The sequence below is a fragment of the Buteo buteo genome, chromosome 19 (assembly GCF_964188355.1).
Source record: "Buteo buteo chromosome 19, bButBut1.hap1.1, whole genome shotgun sequence".
In the NCBI taxonomy this organism is placed as follows: Eukaryota; Metazoa; Chordata; class Aves; order Accipitriformes; family Accipitridae; genus Buteo; species Buteo buteo.
In genome coordinates this window covers 6,610,030-6,629,271 of record NC_134189.1, presented here as the reverse complement: position 1 = coordinate 6,629,271, position 19,242 = coordinate 6,610,030, and the positions used below count along the sequence as shown (strand labels likewise).

The following is a 19,242-nucleotide window of genomic DNA, read 5'->3' as shown; positions in this document are numbered from 1 at the left end:
TTATCACCATTGTAGCATACTAATATGCTTTGAAACAGAGTAGAAACTTGAATAAGTAAATGTGGACTTAGAGACTTAATTTTAAGTTTTTGTTGGTTGAGTTTAAACCTCGATGAAGAATGCACTCATAAAGTGCTACAGTCTCTGCTAATATATCATGGTGGTTACGAGTAGAAATCAGCAGGAAAACACCTAAGAGGTATGACTCTGTCTTGTTGGATGAGTCATTTTGTGCTGGGACAAAGAGGAGCCTGTGTATCGATGAAGCTCTCCAAGTTCATTAAAGGCCTCTTGTGACCCACTAAATTTGGATGTTCAAGCTGCCGTCCCACTCATGGGATCTAAGAATGCAAAAATATATGAAACACTCACATTAGGTTAAAGTTTGTGTTCAAACAAAAATATCTTCAGGTGGTCGTATTCAAAGTTTCATAAAGCAAAGAAATGTCAAAGGTTTTGACCAGAAAGCAGCTGTCAGTGATAACATTGATGCTGTTGCCTCTTGCTTGACTCAGTGCTCTAGAGCTGGTCTGTCAAATTACTCCTATCTGTGGAAATGAATAGGATAGGATAGGATAGGATAGGATAGGATATTTTCAGTTGGAAGGGACCTACAAGGATCATCTAGTCCAACTGCCTGACTCGGTAGTAGTCCCTTTCCTGCTCTATGGGCCTGAAATGGTTCCTGAACACCAACCAGGGAAAAAAGTGGGATTTTCTCATGTTCTGTCCCTCTGAGAAAGCCTGCATAAATCTGGTGTTATTCTGCCAGTTGGGTGAAAAGCTTCCTGTGGGAAAGGATGTGCCCAGCATGGCTTTCTTGCTAATGGTGTGATCCAGATTTTACAAAATTGGTGGAAAGATTCCCAGTTGATTTTAAATGGCGTTTCATTAGTGGATTCCTTACAGATTATTCCACACTCAACACTTCTAGAGTAATGGGAAATTCTATCAGGTGGCAGGTGCAGGTTTTAGTGAGCATTCGGGAGTCCAATTGATTACCTGGAGAGCAGGCACAGCTCTTCTCGATGGCGGGAACGTACGGCTTGGCCTCAACCAGCCTTGGGGTGTCTCGTTCATCCTGCATTCGCTCACAGGATTAACATGGGAATTAGCACAGTCAGCTCCCATATGAGCAGCATTATGTTATCCAATTTGCATAGTCTCCCCATGCTCGCAACACGATACCACTCCTGACAGTAGGAGCCTATGTGTTTGGAGCAGAAGGTACAGCGCTCTATCTCCAGTGACAACCATGACGTATATATGGCAAGGGCAAGCAGAATACTTGACAACCATGAAGTCTGTATAGCCTGTGAATTGTTACAGTGGGCATATTTTGAGACATCAGCAGCCTGTGAGAACTCTGCATATTTTCCTACTAGACCTGATCAAAAGAGCAACCACCTCCATTTTGTTGATGAGAACCCTATAGAAATTTCAGATACCGATCAAGTAATAAATAACCATCTCACTGATGACCATAACAAGGACTCTGCCATGCTTACGCTGAACTCCTGTGAAAAAGGCGTGGGTTCCCCTTCAACCTATTCAGCTATGCAACGTTCTCAAACAGTGAAAGGGAAACCATAAAACCGAATGTGATGCACATCGTCCCAAGAAATTCATGCCTTGAGAGTCCCTTGGCAAAATTCTCCCAGCTTCAGAAATACTCTACTTTGCAAAAGAGCCTGAAGCAACTTAACATCGGATCAATTTGGTTCTTCCCTGAATGATATCAGATCTCTTAAGATGAGAACTTTCCATGACACATACCAATTAGAGATGGTGTCAGTAGATAGGCCTCTTGTTGAGACCATCCAACAATCACCATAAGAACCTGTTCTCAGCTGCCCATGACATATAACCACAAAAATCTATTGTGAAATTTCCAGTGTTGCCAATATATTTTCTGCTGTTGTGACATAACGAGTTTCAACCAGTGATCAGTCAATATGTGAATAAATCTGCAACCAGAGACTAGTGGTAACAGGTGAACATAGAACATGGATGGCAAAAATACTGTGTTTTCAGCTCAGAATAGCTACTAAAATGGAGAGGGTTTGTATCTTGTTTGCATGACTGACTTACAAAAGCAAGAGTTACAATATAAACAGGAATTACTTGAAAAAAAGTAACGGAAGAGACAGAAAATTTCAGTGATTCCAAAGAAACGCTTTTGCAGTCGAGTATAACAATTATTAGGACCCTCCTATGGCAGCAGACAGCATTTCAGACAACGCTTTAGCGATGTATTTCAGATTCATTGATCTCACATGCTTAAGTACTGCTGTAGAACACTTTGCGGCACTGAGGCATCTGCCAGTAAAGAAACAAATATAGCCATTCACTGTTTGGGGTATCATAAGTACCAGTCAAAAGCTTCCCATAAATTTTATCATTTTAGAAGTAATTTTTTTTTTTTAACGCAAGATTACCCACTATATACTATAATAACACATACAATTTTTAATTTGCCCTGTAGGCTAGGACGCTAGAGTAAGATACTCTAAAACATTCCTCAGAGTGGAGCAGATGACTGTGAAAAACACAAAAGTTGATGGGTTCTTGCCGTTTTTGGAAATCAGGCCACCAGGTCACTGAACTATGGTTTACAGAGATTTAGCTGCTAGTCCCTGAAAAATCTTGGTACAAATATTTTAAACACAGATGCCATGAGCTATTAAATCAAGATCTCAGATGTTCTGGAAGGATTCGTAAAGCAAAGTTCTCCTAGCCACCTCTCCCTGTTACAGTAAATTATGTTGTCCATTCCTCGATTTGATTGGCAGCCCTTAAATCTCTCTTCCCCATTGAGTTTATGCCATGTGAAGCAACTGCAACAGAAGATCTTGTTTTCAATTTTTCAGGGTCAGGTTGTCTTTCAGTAACACGGATGTCATTCATGACACAATGAATGAGAGTCATACCCAGGCCACCAAAAGAAGGGATGTTAACTCTGAAAATAAAAAGAAAACATCAAAGGTAATAGTAGGAAAGTCTGTTTAAGCCCAAAATGGGCAGGCAGGCAGAAGCAGGGGCTGATATAGAAAGATAGTATCAGGCACAAATCCCAACATCTTCTCTACATGACCAGTTTAACAGTGCTGCTGTTTACAACACAATAATTCATAGCAGGACTAAAAACCCGCAGAGTTGACACTGCAAAAACATTGACCACAAACATAGAACATGCTCTACACCCTCCAAATATAAGTGAAGTTACCTGACTGAGAAATACTCTCTGCTGTAACTTTAAGAGTATTAAGAAAGAAATAAAACCTCCTTACTAGGAGTAAGACAAAACATTTATTAAATTTCAAAACTTTAGCTTGGAGTTCTTCTTTTCCTCTCAAACCAGTTTTGATTATGTTATGGGACTGCGGTTTGTTTTCACCTAGGCCAATCCATAGATGAGCAAAGCTAAATCATTCCTGCTCTGAAGTAAAGCCCTGAAATCGTCTTTTTTATATGAGCGTAGTTCATTGCAGCCAGAAATTAGATTATAACATGATTTTATTTGAGGTCATGCTTTTGTGTGTCTTTGCCAGCTCTTTCTTTATTACCATTATAATTTCCTGAGTTATAACCATCAGTTATCACGATCAAAAGGTTGGAGAGAGAGGTTTAAGTCATGGACACCCCGCCTTCCCATCTGGGTTAGCTACATATATGCAAAGAGCCATTAAAAAAGTGAGAGAGGGAGAGAGAAAAGGAGGATGGAAGGCTTCACCACACTAAATGAAAAGCAAACAATATGCATATCAGCATCCTAAGGAGACGTACCACTCTGCTGGGAAAAACCAAGACAAAAGAATTATCTGACACAACAGTTCAAAGCATATTGCACCTGTCAAAACGTCTGTCATCTTCTATAGAAATGCACCATTCTAAAAGAAAAAAGGGAAACTCTAGCAAAGTCACTCAGAAACAACAGACCACTTTGTCTCCTTCCTTCCAGCCAACTCCTCCATCTGAAAGCCATTTAACTCAATGCTAAAGATTGCCTGGAAGGACCAGACAATAGGAAGGTCTCTTTCATTGTCAAGGACAGTTACACTTTGAAGATGATGCTCAAAAGGGGTTAAAATGGGTCAACAAGCAATTGTTGGGTCTATCCGAGGAAATGTGAACAGAACATTGTTAAAGTCACACACAAAAAAATCTAAAAGAGCACATCTTTAAGCTGGGGAAGTATGGGGGGGGCAACACAAAATACTGATGTAATCTCATAGTGAAATGGAGATCAAAAACTTAGCAGTAAAAGTGGACAAACCATGAATTTCAGTTTAGATATGGCAGTTCTTAGCAACATGCATCCAAAGCACAGAAAACACAAGACATACAGGTTGACTAACAAAGGGAAAAACAACAGCAACCCTGAGAGAAATAGATGTAATTTTCACATTGCTTTTTCATTTGTCTGCTTCCAACTTTCACAACATTCCCCAGGAACCACTGTGTGTTGCAAAGCTAGATGGAACGGGTGCATCTTAGGTACTGAAATGGACTTACTCATTTGTCAATACCAATTGTTTTAAAGGAAAAACATGGAAAATGGCAAAACCACTTTTGCTTACATGCAGATTATCTAAATCAATACTTAGTCTACTGAAGCCTCTTCATGTGTGCATGTTCTCTTCACGCTTATGTGAAAGATAGACATTTTTAAAAAGCTTCTAGACCTATTTTACACAAATTTAATTCCTAAGGTAAGTCTTCTGTGAAATAAAAGATTTCTCAAAAGCCATTTATTTATCTAAATCCGATTCTTATTTATATTATTAGAAGTCTAATTTCTCTATTAATCAAATTTTGGCTTGGTTTTGATTCTTAAACGCAGCACTGCATAGGAATATAGGCACCAAGCCTGAAAAAGCCTCAGTTCAGCAGAAGTAGTCATGAAGTGTATTCATTTGCATTTGCAGCAAAGGGACGTTCCATTATGAGCAACTTCAGAGGGGAAAAATGCCTGAAATTTCCACTCTGCTGAAGTCAGTGGCAAAACTTCCAGTAACATCGCTGAGGGCAAGAAGTCAGCTCTGTTTTCACACACTTGTGCTTCTGAACTATGTCAGTGACAGTCTTGCACATGTTGTTTACTAGACTACTTCTCCCTTTTCACTCTTTCAAACCTTCAGGCAAGACAACAATGAGGACAGAAAATAGCCTTTGCAACTGTGTAACCAAACTGAACGGGTCCTCAAAGTTTGGAAAATCCTTGAATCGGGGGCTGGACTTTCTTACATCTTCCTATATCTGCTAAGATGCAGAACTGGCCTCTGACGTGGTGTACTTTTTATCTCCCCAAAATCAATGGGCCAATGTTCAGCTGCTGAGAATGTGGTCCAGGGTGCTCTCTTTTAGTCACCAAAGGTGTTGGACACTAAATGCATGAAGGCCATGAAAAATAAAATTATTTGAGACTTGAGGAAGCTCAAATTCACATCCAATTTCAAAATCAAGATTTGTAATGGGAGCCCATTTGTACAAGAAATAATGAATATAACAAACATTGTTTACCATTACCTTCCCTCCCATTAAAAAAGTAACTTCAATCACTTAAAACTTCTATAAAATTTCTTTTTTATTATTATTTTCTTTAAATCAAAGCCAGCTATTCCTAAAATGCTAATTGAAGCTCAACATTTTCAAGAGTTTGCAAAGTCATTTTTCAGGTAAAAAATCTTTTTTAGCCACCTTTTTGACAAATGATTTCATCTCAGATAGCACTGGAAAATTGTCTTGTAGCAAGCCCTGATCAGTTTTTATAGATATGACAAAATTCTTATTTTATCTGCTCAGTTTTTCTTCACAGTCATACACTGGATTCCACAAAAAAAATTAACTACTCAAAAATGCTGATGTCTCAGTGTTCATCTGGCACCAAACATTTCTTTGAATGTAAGTTGAGTAGAAAGCCCTGTAGACAAATCCTTGCTACTTGCCTCTGAATTCAGAACTAGTTTTTTCATGAGGTTTTTATGGCCTAATATGAGTGATTACCCAGTACTAAAAAGTAATGGGAGTCACAATCGTATTATCAGTGCCTCTTTCAGAATTAACTATTTTCAACCGCATCTGTGATTTTCAGGCTTGCTGCAAAAGCACTCTCAAACTAGACCATTCAAAACCATGATGAAAAAGATCATTACACAACTGCTGGCCTCCTGTGCAATTGAGACATATGTGACCAACCCAGCTTCACAAGAAATGCCTTGGCAGGGAACAAAGTACAAAACTCCCCCCACCAGCAGTGTGGGGCAACTCAGGCTATGTCATTATTCTGGTTTTCCTCCTCCATCCTCTATTCCCTCTCATATTCTTCCCTCCATCCCCCACAACACCATGTTCCCCACCCTCTGCATTTCCTTCAGGCGACTTCTTCCCCTCCGTGGCTCATGTCTCAGCAGACAGGGTGCCCAGAGAACAAGGGAACCATTGTCCTCTTGTGGGGTTCTGATGCTGAGGATGAGAGCAGGCTGTCACAGCCAGAGGCAAAAGAGGAGGAAAGCTACGTTCAGCCTTGGAGATCATGAAATGGGGACACACACAATCGTCTTCCCAGGATACGCAAAACCTGTGCACGCTCAGGGCCAGTGGCAGCTCAGGAGAGCTGAGATGCCAAACTCTTAACACAGCTACAGTGCACATGTGCAAATCTTGCTTTCGGGATCAAAGACTGAATTTAAATTCACATTCTGTATAAGATGCCAGCTCTAGGTACAGACACAGTCTTTTTTCCCTTTTTCTATTTACTATCATGGTCACGTACATTTTTTTCACTGTAAGAAGAACATTACCCTGCCTACATCTATTTATATTGTCAGACTTTGATAAATAATACCTGCTGAAATTTTCCAAAAAGTTTTATCCTAGCATTGACACCTGGCAGAAAAATTTCAGCTTTAATACTAGCTTGGCTAAATGACACACATGAAAAAACATTTTGTGATGATAAATGTGTATAGACATCACTAACAGCACCATAAATTGAATAAACTGAAAATGCAGTATCAAGTACAAAGACTTTTCATGACAAATGTGGGGTTTATTCTGTTATGTTTTTTTCTAATTAGAGTATAATTAGGATTTAAATTTCCCTGTGATTGATAGCACTCTGTAGATAACACGAAAATGCTGGGTCAAATTCTCTGCTGGTGTGTCTCTGGTGTGAAAGACAGAGTTGATAAGCAGCAAGTCTGTCCTTTTGTTTTTTAACTTGGCCACAATCATGTGCTTTTCATATATGTCTGTACAATGTTAAGGCAGACAAATTCTCCAGTATCCTCCATTCTACTGTATTCCTGTATGAACATGTGCCCAAGAACAATCTTTAATCACAGCTCATTACTTTTCTTTTCAGAAAGACCCAGTCCTCGATTCAGGGGAAGGAGATGATCACACGTGACTTAGAAAAGCAATTATACGCCATGAATAACGACTAGCTGTGGATCAGAAGGAACAGTTCACACAAAACACAGGTGGAAGTTTTCTGAAACAAACTTAAAATTGTTGCAGATAGTAAATACCTTCAAAAATCCAAAGCCTTTTAATTAATGACTAAAGAACAAAAGTGCTAAATGCACTTGATAATCTATTTGCAATGAATCATTTAGCCAGATAGTGCACATGTGTGTTTCAGATACAATTCTGAGGATGACAAGTGAAAAAAAAAAAAAAAATTGAAATACCACCTTCAGATACCTGTTTCCAGTGCTTTCATAAGGTATCAGGGGTTTTCCTCTCTAAAAAAGCCTGTTCCTCTGATGTCAGGAGTGTACACCTAACTGACACAACACAATTCCCTTCTGTCATTAGTGGAACAAATATAGCTTTGTCCTCTTTCATGTGTCACCATCAAATTGATTAGCTAGATTAATTTTTCAGAATTTTTTTAGGAAAAGCTGAAGTTCTAACAGCAAAAAGACTGTGCCTTGATTTTCAAATTTCCATCAAACGCCGTACTGGTGGTGATTAGGAAAACACTTTTTTATATATATATATATATATATTTAAACTGTGCTGTGAGGACCCCAGACAAGACAGAGCTCTTGTAACTTTTCATGACTTAAGCTTTGCTTTTTGCAAGGTTGCCTACAAGAAACAGGGGTCCAAGGAAACTGGGTTTGGAGGGTCACACATTCTCACTCATCTCAGCCCCTACTGTAAAAGCTGTGGCTGAGGCTGTTTTGAAGTATTTACTTAAACTTGAAACAGCTGAGTGGATCAAACCATTTCAAGAAGCAGAAGGAAACTCCTACTCTGATTTAAGGCTCCAAGAAGCTCATAAACATTTGATATTTGACCTGAAGCTGGATTCCTTCTTGGAAAAGCCTGGTGGTGGATGGGAGGAGGCTCCAAGTGGAAAAGCTCTATGTCTAAAATATATCCTTTTGGGGAATCCCAGTTATTTCATTCAATCCTCGATCAAACCCTTCAATTTGCTAGGGAACTTCCCCCGCTATCCTCGCAAGAAATTTGCTTCTGTCCGCTAATGAGAACAAGGAATCCTATACGGTCTCCTCCTCGTCTTCCCAAATAATTCCGCTCACGAGCGAGGTCTGAAAGGCAGCAAGGCCAGGCGCACACTGCAAAGTTTACCCAGCCGAGCCACGGCAGCAGGGCTATGAAGAGCACACGGCCAAGAGCCGATGCATAACACCAGCCAAGCTCCTGGCTGAGTTTCACACCGTTCCCATCCCAGTGTCCAAGGGGAGCTGTGGCCCCCTGCCCGGCCGCCCCAGGACCAGCGAGCTATGTATGTCCCGGTGAGCCCCGGCTCCATCCTGCGCCTCCTCAGGGCTCTGCCAAGTGATGCTGACAGCCGTCACGGCAAGGCAAAGGCTCTCAAAAGCAGAACAGCTGAAGAGGTGACTGGTAAGACAGTGCAAGCTGGGGAGACAGCAGCCGTGAGCAACAGATGACACTCGTGTTGCTTAATGCAACATTCAAAGGTATTTGTTCTACAGGGATGAAAGTGAGGTGAGGTGAGGCAAGAAGAGCTGAATTCTTCATTTCTTCTGAGAAGCTCTGCAGTCTCCAGGAAAAGAGAAAATACAAATTGCAGGAATAGGCATGGCAAAAGAAACAGCAAATATCAATCACCAAGAACTCCCACCTCCAAAAATTCTTATCTTTAGATTCTCTCTCACAGTCAATTTAATATTAAGGTTTAAATCTTCTTCCCGTCATCGGCAGTTGCAATTTTTTTAAATTTAATTTTTTTTTCTCTGGGTTTTATGCACTAATGAAACATAATCTGAAAGAAAAAATATCTCACCAGAACCAATGAAGATTGCCCATAGGAATTGTATTTCATATAAAGGAAAACAACTGTGAAATGTATGATCTTGCCCTTGGAAATACAATATCATGTTTGCATCTGAAAGGCAGTGAGTCTCAGTTCAAATCAAATTTGTGTCGTTTCAAACTGTGCACACGCAGAGACGTATCAGTAGTCACAGCTGTATTTTTGGCAAATGACGTTCAGGGCACCCACAGCACTGTCACTAGCTCAGCAATGCTCACGGCTACTGCTTAGCACCCCTGATGCTGCCACACTCATCATGCTGGAAGTTAATCAGGTGGCTCAGATCTGTTGCTTTTTTTGACTTGTTGCCAAAGCCTGACAGCAATGAACAGATTTCTTCCCTGCCCTCTGTGTGTCCTCGCGCTTTTCCAGCCCACCAGGTAACCTTCATGTTTTTAATTACTGAGCTAAACCCGATTTATAGGTCCAATCTAGGCCTCTGCCCGTTTCAGGACTGTTCTGTATCTACTATCTGTGTTACAGGGGCTTTGCTTTGAACACAAACAGTAAGGTTAGGCGTGTTGTTGGCAGTACAGAGAAGTAGAAAACTACAGATCTCTCAAGTCAAAGGAAGGATGTTTCATGGGTAAGATAAGTACTTTGGGTTTCTTCCAGCAATATAACAATTCCATCAATAATTTGTGAAAGGAAAAAAAAAAGTTCCTATGTATCCTAATTATCTAGGATGTCCAAGAGACCGCTTTATTTCTTTGAACCACCTAAATCAAACTATACAGTGTAACTTATATGGACAACTGCCCTGTATATTGAAGTACTAGAGATGCATCAGACAATCCACACCATGAAGGTCTTTGAATCCTTCCTAGGATTCCTACATTAATTTCTCAGAAGACCGCACATATTTTATTAGAGACAGTCTCGGTACAGACTGTATCAACCTTCCTTTTTTTTTCTTCCAGCTGCTCTAAAAAAAACTAGATGAAACCTTGTAAAAACTCCCATACTGTGGAAAAAAAAAAGACTGAGATTTTCTAAGAGGAAAACATAATCATTCAAACTCTGACCTTCTTGGCTACCTCTTACAGTAACTAAATGTGAACTCAGAAAACAATAGCTGTTACCAATGTAACTGAGCAAGCAGGCAGCAGACACTTAAGACACCTTGGGGATTGATGACTGTGCATATAGACACACTCGTGTTAGAGTCAAGCTACCCACCTCAGGTACCAATGAAACACCAGCTTCAGCATGGGCTACCTGCCCAAAACACTTACTGAGGCCCATTTTGCATCAGTGACAGTGCATTTCTGAAGCTAACTCCATTAGAGCAAGCTCATACCCACCATCCTCTTCACCCCTGGGTGAATTGTGGTTAAATGTCTTCCCCTCCGTGAGAGCAGAGACCTCAGCAGGCTGCGGCTCCTGCATGCTGTGCGGGGAAGGCAGAGACGGTCGTCAGGTCAGTTTGACATCAGGAGGCTGGGGATCACCCCTTTCCCCTTGCAATGGAAAGAGCAATAGCCAGAGAGTGTCTCAGTCTTGCATGGCTACAGGTAGCCTGTTTGAGGAAAAAAGGAAAATGCCATTAGGTGATTATTACCATTATTATTCAACTTTTCAGTAACCAGGGCACCCCCTGGCACTAGCTGGAATGAAAGCCCCATTGCCTTAGTACTATTCAAGGAATTAGTCGACCCCAGAGCACTAGTCCCCAGGATTCAGGAGGAGGAGGAAGACCTCCCAGAGCCTTTCTAAAGAGCACCGCACAGGTCCATGCCAGCCTGCCCCTTGGAAAGGCCCTGCAAGGGTCCTGCACCGGGGTCAGGGCAACCCCTGGTATCAACGCACCTGGGGAACGAAGGGGTTGAGAGCAGCCCCAAGGAGAAGGACTTGGGGGTGTTGGTTGACAAGAAGCTCAACATGACCCAGGAATATGCACTTGCAGCCCAGAAAGCCAACCATATCCTGGGCTGCATCAAAGGAATCGTGACCAGCAGGTCGAGGGAGGGGATTCTCCCCCTCTACTCCACTCTGGTGAGACCCCTCCTGCAGTACTGCCTTCAGCTCTGGAGTCCCCAGCACAGGAAAGACATGGACCTGTTGGAGCAAGTCCAGAGGAGGGCCACCAAGATGATCAGAGGGCTGGAGCACCTCTCCTGTGACGACAGGCTGAGAGAGTTGGGGTTGTTCAGCCTGGAGAAGAGAAGGCTCCAGGGAGACATTATAGCAGCCTTCCAGTATCTAAAGGGGGCTTATAAGAAAGATGGGGACAAACTTTTTAGTAGGTCCTGTTGCGATAGGACAAGGGGTAATGGTTTTAAACTAGAAGAGGGTAGATTTAGACTAGATATTTTACAATGAGGGTGGTGAAACACTGGAACAGGCTGCCCAGAGAGGTGGTAGATGCCCCATCCCTGGAAACATTCAAGGTCAGGTTGGATGGGGCTCTGAGCACCCTGATCAAGTTGAAGATGTCCCTGCTCACTGCAGGGGGGTTGGACTAAATGACCTTTAAAAGTCCCTTCCAACCCAAACTATTCTATGATTCTATGACACAGCCAGGCATCCCTGTACCCAGCCAGCAATTTACGCGCAGCAATGCAGCCTCTGCCTGGCACCCACTTTTGGTGACAGAGAAACCACCACACGTCGCATCTTGGCAGCCTCTGCCACCAGCCTCCAAAGCCTCTAAACCAGCTTCTTCCCCAGGGCTGTCCTACCTACCAACAGGCACAGGTTCCTGAGAAGGAAAGCCCTTAAGAAAAAAAAAAAGGTAACGGCAAAATGAGCAGCAAACTTCACCCTCAGAAGACAGAAGTCTCCTGCATTTTAAAAACGGTGGCTTTGTACTCTGGTACAGTGGTTAATAACTGGTGTATTTTAAGAAGTTGACTGCAATTCCACTAATTTTGTGTTATTATTTTGATAGGCCTCTCTGTAGACATATATAACAGTGTTGAGAATGTTGCTGCTCATAGCCCCTTTTATTTGGTGCTTTTTTTTTCATTCATCTGTAACAAAATTATTTTTCCACTTTATTACAGTAGACCAATGGCAGTGCTTATATCATGGTTTGGGGGACTTGGTCAGTCATGCCTTGCAGCATTGTTTCAGTGTTGTTCAACCTAACATACAATGAAAACTGGGAGGTATTATAATTACTGTTTTATTGAAACTCAAAATAATTCTAAGCTAACCCTAACCTCACTCTAAAACTCATTTGGATCCACCTAAGTTTACAAGAAAAGTAGAATCTCTCTCAGAAAAAGAGCTCTCTGCTATTTAAAATTACACTGAGTTTTCAAATATTAGGAAAAAGTTCAATGTAATTTTTTCTTATGTTGTAACATAAAAGAAAAACACACCTATACTCAGAAACTATTATTGTACCTGTCCTATCCAATAGATCTGTTTTATCCAGTATTCCTTTTCATTATTTCAATAGTAAAACTAAATTCTTAATACTTCTTTTTAAACTTCCACACAGCTTTTAAGGTGTGGGGTTTTTTTTCCTTTTCTTTTCTGGCAGACACTTTGATAATACTGTTATTTAAATTCTACCAGTAAAACATTATTACTGGCTAAAACCTTCTCCAGAAAGATCTTTTATTTTTGTTTGAGCTTACAAGTTAAATTTGGAAGACAGCAGTTAAAAAAAAAATCTACAAAAATTCTATTACTAAAGTTTCTGCTAAAAGTGATTATTCCCTGCATAGGTAACATGAATCTCTGTTTTCAGAGAGTCTTCTTCAGGTGTTTTTTTCCAAACCCCCAAATTCATCCCCTTTTCCTACATCAACAGATGAAGTAAAGATATTCCAGGATTTATCAGTGCTTTAAAAATGTGCTGATAGCACTCATTTTTCTCCCACTCCAAGGGGATATCATGTGCCATCCTGCACCTGGTGTCCCATCAGCTGGGACCTGCAGCATCCCTCGTTCCTGGGAGAAGCCGTGACAATTGGCGGTCCTCGCTCCTGCCTCCTGCTGCTGCACCATTGCCATAGCTCAGGGGCCAAGAATGCTGCATCCATGTGCAAGGACATTTCTTTTTTTTTTTTTTTTTTAAAACATCATAGAATCTTAGAACCATATAATTGGTTAGGTTGGAAAAGATGTTTAAGATCATCAAGTTCAGCCATTAACCTTAGCACTGCCAAGTCCACCACTAAACCATGTCCCCAAACACCACATCTACATGTCTTTGAAATACCTCCAGGGATGGTGACTCCACCGCTTCCCTGGGCAGCCTGTTCCAATGCCTGATAACCCTTTTGGTGAAGACATTTTTCCTAATATCCAATCTAAACCTCCCCTGGCACAACTAGAGGCCGTTTCCCCTTGTCCTGTCGCTTGTTCCTTGAGAGAAGAGACCGACCACCACCTCACTGCAACCTCCTGTCAGGCAGTTGTAGAGAGCGATAAGGTCTCCCCTCAGCCTCCTTTTCTGCAGGGCACCTCAGTGTCTTTCCTGCAGTGAGGGGCCCAAAACTGAACACAGGACTCGAGGTGCGGCCTCACCAGTGCCATGTACAGGGGGACGATCACCTCCCTGCTCCTGCTGGCCACACTGTTTCTGATTCACACCAGGATGCCGTTGGCCTTCTTGGCCACCTGGGCACGCTGCTGGCTCATATCCAGCCGGCTGTCAACCAGCACACCCAGGTCCTTTCCCACCAAGCAGCTTTCCAGTCCCTCTTCCCCAAGCCTGTAGCGCTGCGTGGGGTTGTTGTGACCGAAGCGCAGGACCCAGCACTTGGCCTTGTTGAACCTCATACAGTTGGTCTCGGCCCATCGATCCAGCCTGGCCAGATCCCTCTGTAGAGCCTTCCTGCCCTCCAGCAGATCAACCCTCCCGCCCAACTTGGTGTTGTCTACAAACTTGCTGAGGGTGCACTCGATCCCCTCGTCCATTGGTAAAAATATTAAACAGAACTGGCCCCAATACTGAGCCCTGGGGAACACCACTTTTGACAGGCGGCCAGCTGAATTTAACTCCATTCACTACCACTCTTTGGGCCCGGCCATCCAGCCAGTTTTTTACCCAGTGACAAGTACACTCACCCAAGCCATGAGCAGCCAGTTTCTCCAGGAGAATGCTGTGGGAAACGGCGTCAAAGTCTTCACTAAAGTCCAGGTAGACAACATCCACAGCCTTTCCCTCATTCACTAAGTGGGTCACCTTGTCATAGAAGGAGACCAGGTTAGTCAAGCAGGGCCTGCCTTTCATAAGCCCACGCTGACTGGGCCTGATCCCCTGGTCGTCCTGTACATGCCACGTGGTGGCACTCAGGATGATCTGCTCCATAACCTTCCCCAGCACCGACGTCAGACTGGCAGGCCCGTAGTTCCCCAGATCCTCCTTCCAGCCGTTCTTGTAGATGAGCGTCACATTTACTGACTTCCAGTCAACTGGGACCTCCTTGGGTAGCCAGGACTGCTGACAAATGATTGAAAGCGGCTTGGTGAGCATGTCCACCAGCTCCCTCAGTACCCTTGGGTGGATCCCACCCGGCTCCAGAGACCTGTCTGCGTCTAAGTGGTGCAGCAGGTCACTAACCATTTCCCCTTGGATTATAGGGGCTTCATTCTGCTCCCCATCCCTGTCTTCCAGCTCAGGGAGCTGGGTACCCCAAGAACAACTGGTCTTACTATTAAAGACTGAGGCAAAGAAGTCATTAAGTACCTCAGCCTTTTCCTCAGCCTTTGTCATTATGTTTCCCCCCACATCCAATAAAGGATGGAGATTCTCCTTAGACCTCCTTTTGCTGTTACTGTATCTATAGAAACATTTTTTACTGTCTTTTACAGCAGTAGCCAGATTAAGTTCTATTTGGGCTTTGGCCCTTCTAATTTTCTCCATGCATAACCTCACAACACCCTTGTAGTCCTCCTGAGTGGCCTGCCCCTTCTTCCAAAGGTCATGAACTCTCCTATTTTTCCTCAGTTCCAGCTAAAGCTCTTTGTTCAGCCAAGCTGGTCTTCTTCCCTGCCGGCTCATCTTTCAGCCCATGGGGACGGCCTGCTCCTGCACCTTTAAGATTTCCTTCTTGAAAAATGTCCAGCCTTCCTGGACTCCTTTGCGCTTCAGGACTGCATCACAGGGGACTCTGTCAACCAGGCTCCTAAACAGGCCAAAGTCTGCCCTCCAGAAGTCCAAGGTAGCAGTTCTGCTGACGTCAACTGTAAAAGAAAGTGAACACCCATAAGTTCACTGAACTATCATCAGGAGTATTAGAAGCTTGATTTATCAAGCCCCAAATGGAGTTTCATTCTCTACTACAATTGTAGTGAGCCAAATTTTGTTTGAGACCTTCCCATGTAACACCACAAGTACGTAGTTCCTATTGTAGACCTAAGATTTATTTCTACCAGAAAACAAGCTAAAATGTCTCTTTTAGCACAAAGCTGAAATAAGATCACTAAAAAAACCCCACAGTATAAACAGTTGTTTAATACAGATAGCATCCAACAGCTTTGGTGCCACAGAGAAAATGAATGCACAGAAATGTGGGGTTTGACATTTTTCCCCAGAGCCCAATTAAAATAAGGAAAGTAAAATGCACAGAAATAAAATATGTCTAGCAAATATGTTTCATCCTAGCTTGGTTTGCTACACACTATTGCACCGCAGAAATGGGAATATTATCCACAAATTAAACTACAGATTAAGGACAGCTCAGATTTATCATTAATAGGTACTATATAAGGTATAATGAATCACAGTGAGTCTCCAATTAGTTTTTTCCAGAATAAATAGTCATTAAGGTGTAGATTAATAGATATTACAGCCAGAGGGAACTACTGTGATCATCTTTGACCATTGTTATCATTGTTTTTCAGTGCATAAAGCAATTGTTAAAACCTTGCTTTAGACTTAATTTAATTATGAGTTATGCAACAAAAGTGAACCTCCACAAAGGAGGTTCACCGAAGTAGCATATAATTAAGTTCAGCGATTTGTTTTCCTTCCCTTCATTCCATCATTATTAAGATTTGATCCTCCTGTAGTTTGTGAAATTCAGTAGCATTTACAGCGCTGAAGTTCCAAACGATATGGTTATTCAAGAAAAAGTAACATTTATGTAAAGAAATGGGAATGCCTGCCCAGAAAAGAAGGGTTCGCATCTTAAAATAAATTAAAAAAAAAAAGTCAAAGCGGCACGCGATATACCAGATTCCTATTGTGAGGCACAAATTCTTCACAACACTGGGAGACATCACAGAACAAAAATACTATTAGAACTGTTTCAAAAGGAACATTTTTGGCTAGGATAGAGACTTTTGACATTATTTATTAGGTTCAAAAATGCTTAACAAAGGCCTAACAATAGTCCTGTGGAAACCACTACATCTGAGGCACTTTCTGTTGTTATGTGCAGGCATTGATTTGAAGATGGCCAGCATTAGTAGAACAATTCCCTCACAGCAGTCAATGCAAGTGAGCATTCATACACACACAAGCAAAAGCCTGTGAACAAACCATATGGAAACAGGAAAAAAAGTAAACATTTATTAACCTCTTTGTGGGGAGATGGGTGGAAGAACAGGCCAGCGGCGAAGGAGACGGTCATGCCAAATTTCTGCAAAAGAAGGTGTTTGCCCCGAGCATTTTTTTCCCGGAATATGAAGAAGCCTGGAGAATGTCTCCAGTGCCATGGTAACTGGGGCTGCTGGGGCTGCCAGTGCCACCGCCACCCTCCGCCACCCAGACGCAGCCTGTATGTGGTGCAGGCTGGCAGGTTGGGATGCTGCTCCTGCCCCCATCCGCGCCCGCGGCCGAGGGGACCCTGGCAGGCACGGAAAAAGCTGAGCGGCTTTCTGCAAAAAAACCATAAGTGAGGATTTTGCTCAGCTACTGAGCTGATGTGCAGCCATGCGCACAAAAAGACAAACTTACACATTGTTCTCACCACATGTATACAGAGATACCTAAAACCTGCACAACTGGTGCAGGCAGAAGGTTTGTGAGTGATGGAGGTGGATGATGCCTGCAGACCACTCAACGCGTGGACTGATTATCTTCCTACCATAGTGGGGCCAGAAAATCACCTCTGTTCTCATCAGCACATACCGAGACAGTGACCAAAACTGCATTTGATTCACAAGATCATCAGGGACCTGAATGTGTTCCCTTGTTGAACGGGCTCTGTTCAACCAGAGTAATGTCTCACAATTAAGACTGTTTAGGTTTACAGCTTAGTTCCTCTTTTTTGTATTAAGCTTCCTCATGATGGAATTTTCCATTTTCCAGTGTAATCAGTATTTAAGTTGCTCTTGAAGGAAAGGAAGAGGAGCTCCAACCTATGGAAAACACACTCTAAAGATAAGTTTTTCACTTGCATTTAAATCATGATGAATGGTGTGCCTGGTTTCTGAAATATGCTACAGAATAAATGTGCTACAGATATAAAGAAACCTCAGATAGCTTGCTTTGGCGCTGCTGAAGGTGAGATTGAAAGCAAAACAGAGCAAATGAGTCCATATGTGGAAGGAGGATATAAACCAGAGGTAACATCTACCTGGCCCATCAGCCACGCTCTCAGAGCTGAGCGCTGCCTGATTAACCCGTGCATCGCCCCGCCGCAGCCCCAGGCAGCACCTCACCTCCGCTCTCACCAGCCAGCAGCAGCCTCCTGAAAATTTGCTTAACACAACCAACGCAGTAGCATCTTTATCCTCGCCCATGTTGGCCCGCAGGACTTGAGGAGGTTTGGGTCCTTTCTCGCCCTCAGCCTAGCAAGGAATTCCCCCTGGGGGAGGGTGACTTGGAAACACCGTGATGGCACAACCCGTTTGTCCTCTCCTCTCAACCAGACCGAAACAGGTGGAGAAAAAAGTTAAAATGCTATACAGAGCAGCAGCAACCACCAAGCTAAAGTTATTAACCACCACCTCTCATTCCCTTTTATCTGAAAATATTGCCTTTCCAGCCTTTGTAGGACACAAACAAAGATCCTGAATTTCTAAAGGCCAAGTAAAGAGGTGGTTCAGTTCATGATTTCTGAGTGCTGGGAAACAGAAACGCTCTCTGCTTAGATCTGGCAGCTCAGCGTCTTTAAAATTAGCCCATAGATCCGCACAGCTACCCTTACTTCATAACCAGGTTGTGTGCACAAACCCTGAAGATCCACATACCTTGGATTGCTTTTAATTTTAGGTAAGTTCAATGTTTCTAGCCTGATCAAAACAGCTTTTTGTATGGCTTATTTCCATTCATTTCTGCAAATGGGAAGATTTCTAGCACTGGACCCTCTTGTTTTCTGTGCAGCAGACCTTGACAACAACGGCTGAGCATTTTCCCACACCACCCCAAGGCTGGTTGGGAGGGACATGCTTTTATACGGACTGTTTATTATATTAAATATGCATACATGAGCTTACTAGGGGGGTAGGCTAAAAACAGTGCTTTAAAAAAAGAGAATAACAAACATAAAATTCATGTTAATTACTATGTGCACTTAGAAATGCAAAAAGGGTCCCAGGTGCTTTCAACAGTTCCGTATTTTATGAGCATGTCTCACCGCATTGCCTTCAGATACAATGAAGCATGTGCTTAAGGATGCCCATTCCTACAGTAAGCAAGCTCTGAATTGGGGAAGTGTTGCCGTTGAGGGCAGTTCATACACACGCTTTTAACCCTGACTGTTCATTTAAAGTCATGTCCAAGATCAGAAGTGATTTAAAATACACTTTCTTCTGAATGATAGCTTACTTTAGCAGACCACTTAAACATATTAGTGTGACTATTATATTATGATACATATAAAAATAATAATCAGTATTAAATTGGTATAAATCATTGGCACTAAATTATTAATTAAAAAATAATCAAAACGTTGTTTCAGTGATTTAAATTATAATAAGAGACATTATTTTATGGCTCTTGCTGTACCTTATAGCTTGAGGTGAATTTTGAAGTTTTTAACATTTTCATAAATTGTTTACTACCTGTACAAATTAGTTTC

At 42.2% G+C, this 19,242-nt stretch overlaps 1 long non-coding RNA gene across 2 annotated transcripts; it reads right to left on the bottom strand.

Moving 5' to 3' along the window:
* Positions 1–2,576: 2,576 nt before the first annotated feature.
* On the bottom strand, positions 2,577–14,459 carry LOC142041713 (uncharacterized). 2 transcript variants are annotated; one of them, XR_012653534.1, is made up of 3 exons: positions 14,339–14,459; positions 10,618–10,832; positions 2,577–2,959 (listed from the first exon to the last, which is right to left on the bottom strand). It is a non-coding gene; the product is annotated as an uncharacterized LOC142041713 (long non-coding RNA). The 2 variants fall into 2 exon arrangements; XR_012653535.1 differs by lacking the exon at positions 2,577–2,959 and adding an exon at positions 8,970–9,040.
* Between the last annotated feature and the right edge of the window lie 4,783 nt (positions 14,460–19,242).